The following is a 3,229-nucleotide window of genomic DNA, read 5'->3' on the forward strand; positions in this document are numbered from 1 at the left end:
GTTTTAATGAACAATCGTTTAGGAAAAGGTATACGATCGTTTAGCAAACTCGGCACACACCACGATCGTTTAGAGAAGCTATGCTATCGTGTAGGAACTAGTGTGCGATCGTTTAGGCGCGAGGTAGACGATCGTTTAGACGTAGAGCGACTATCGTATAGGCTCTCGATTCTTTTAAGCAATCGTTCACTTATCACCGACGCGCTCTCTGATTTCTTTTGGACCAACGATTCAAAATGAAATATTTCATTTTTAGTTCATCGGTTACAATAACCAATACTGCCCCACTAACCAACGTCCAAATGTGATTTTTGGGTTAATTATCATATGATTAACCAATTAAAATATTAATAAATATAATCATATTATATTTTTAACCTATAGTTTGATATCACATATCTACTATAGTATTTTCTTCTCTACTTGATATAAATCATATTTATATCTAATTTCCTCCAAAATAATGTATCTCATACATTTAGCCAATTATATCATATATAATTAACTAGGCCAATTATATCATATATAATCGAACTTCCTCTTGTCAATTTGAACATTTCAAATTAACCCAAACACTGGTTCTCGACTTTATCCAAGCCACCCAGAGGACCTAATGGACCCGTGGCTCGAAACTCCAATGGTTCGTGAATAGCTGACTAAACTCTTTAGCCACGAGATCCAACATCCGTTAACTATCAGGCATTCCACTAAAGACCAACAACTGAACTCTTCTTACCACAGATATATTTTTGTGTCCATCGGATATAACCAACCATGAGTACGATGACCCTTCATAGATACTCATAAGTACAGCTAGGCCAAATTATCGTTTTGCCCCTGTAGTTACATCTCACTTCTTAAGTACCACTGATTCCTCTAATGAATAATACAACATAGTCTAACTATTTGTGAACACCTCTCGGGCCAAGAGAAGGTGTGTGGCGCCACATCGTTCAAGCCCCGGAATCAGCCCCGAAATCTACTTACCTCTACTTCGGGGAAGAAGTGAATTCCATCTTGTGTAGCTGAGTTCCTAGGTCCCAAATCAGACGAATCCCCAAAATGGTAGGTTTGAATCGGAGACCTGGCCACACAAACCCATACAAATCAAAGGATCGCCCTTAATGCCAGGACTTCCCAACTCACTCAGGATTGAGGTCATGTTACCTATGGTCATCCTAGTGAAGCGAAGTCTCTATCATGAACGGTATTATATAACGAGACGTTAACACTTCGTGGTTAGGTTTTATACAAACTCTTTGTATAGGATACCTTCGCTCGCATGTCTCCAACACGAATGATCAAGATCAGACCATCTATGACAAGTCACAACACTTGTGACCATTCCACAAAGCGGGCCGCGTCCGTACCATTACCAGGATAAGGTTTCCCTCTTATATCCATATACTACAGACCATTTTGGTTATCACTCAAGACATGATTCACTTGTATATCACCACATATATGCTTGAGTCACATACAGATAACCAGGGATTTTATGTTTATTGGTTTGTGGTGAAGCAAATAAAATAAGCAACTGAGCAAAAATACAAGATGTGAAGTCAATATCATATATTAACAACACAAACGTTCGTACAAACTACAGAACACTAGATTTTAGGGCATCAACCCCAACAATCTCCCACTTATCCTAAAGCGAAGAAAAACTAGTACAAAACTATAAACTAGGGCATAAAAGCCCAGTACAATAAAATCTCCCACTTTCCCTAGTCCAGCCGTGGGCGATCCTGTAGACCCATGCTCTGTAGGTGACCCTCAAACACTGTAGCCGTGAGAGCTTTTGTAAATGGGTCAGCAACATTAAAATTGCATGGGTTAGACAGATCCATCTCATCTCCTCAACCTCTTGAGGTGTCTTAGGACACATATCCTTAGACAAAGTAACTCCATTCCTGAATGGCAATAGGCCCCTCTTGGAGTCCTGCATCAAGTACTTAAGCAACATTTTGTCAATGTACGATGCTTGAGACAATGTTAACACTTTGTTCTTATGATCTTGTAAGATCTGTATGCCTAGAACAAACTAAGCCTCTCCCAAATCTTTCATTTGAAATTAGGTCATTAGACAGTTTTTAACTACAGTCAGTAGATCTACATCATTCCCAATGAGTAGGATATCGTCTACATACAACACTAAGAAGACTACTGAAGCATTGATGATCTTCTTGTAAACACAAGGTTCATCAATGTTTTGGTCAATGCCATACGACTTGATTGCAGTATCAAACCGTATGTTCCAAGATCGAGATGCCTTTTCAATCCATAAATGGACCGATTCAGTTTGCAAACCTTTTGCTCTTGACCTTGGGCTATGAATCCCTTGGGTTGCACCATGTAAAGGGTCTCCTCTAGATTTCCATTCAGAAAGGTCGTCTTGACGTCCATTTTCCAGATCTCATAATTATAATAAGTTGCAATAGACAGGAGGATGCTGATCGATTTTAACATGGCAACAGGCGAGAAAGTTTCCTCATAGTCGACTCCCTCTACCTGGGTATAACTCTTTACCACAAGTCAATCCTTGAAGGTTTGTACCTTCCCATCAGCACCACATTTGCTGATCAACTTGAAGGTCTTACCCCATCAGGCTGATCTACAAGATCCCATACTGAGTTGAAGTATATCGACTCCATCTCGAGATCTATGACCTTGACCCATTCATTCCGGTCAACATCCTCCATTTCCTTCTTATAAGACAAAGGATCCTCAACGTCGCCATCTGCTACCATAGCTAGGATTTCCGTGAAACCCAGATAGCGAATGGATGGGTTTGCAACCCTCCAACTACGTCGAGGTTCCCTCAACTCTTGAGGTGCAACTGACCTACTAAATGAACTTCCATCAACAACTCTTGTTGATCTAGCAGGCTCTTCAACAACTCTTGTTGAAATTTCAGAAGTTTCAATTGAAAGCTCACGCAACATGATTTTGTTTCGTGGACTATACTCCCTTATATGATCCTCTTCCAGGAAAGTAGCATTTCTTGAAATAAACATCCTATTTTCCATTGGATCATAAAAATAACCCCCTCGTGTACCTTTGGGGTAGCCTACAAAGAGGCATAACCTCGACCGTGGTTCCAACTTCTTGGGATTAACCTTAAGCACGTGTGTAGGGAAACCCCAAATGCGGAAGTGACGTAAACTAGCTTTACGCCCATTCCACAACTCCAGAGGTATTCTTGCAACACTCTTGAGGGAACACAATT

The sequence above is a fragment of the Benincasa hispida genome, chromosome 12, assembly GCF_027475165.1.
Source record: "Benincasa hispida cultivar pf3 chromosome 12, pf3_genome.v1.1, whole genome shotgun sequence".
Lineage (NCBI taxonomy): Eukaryota > Viridiplantae > Streptophyta > Magnoliopsida > Cucurbitales > Cucurbitaceae > Benincasa > Benincasa hispida.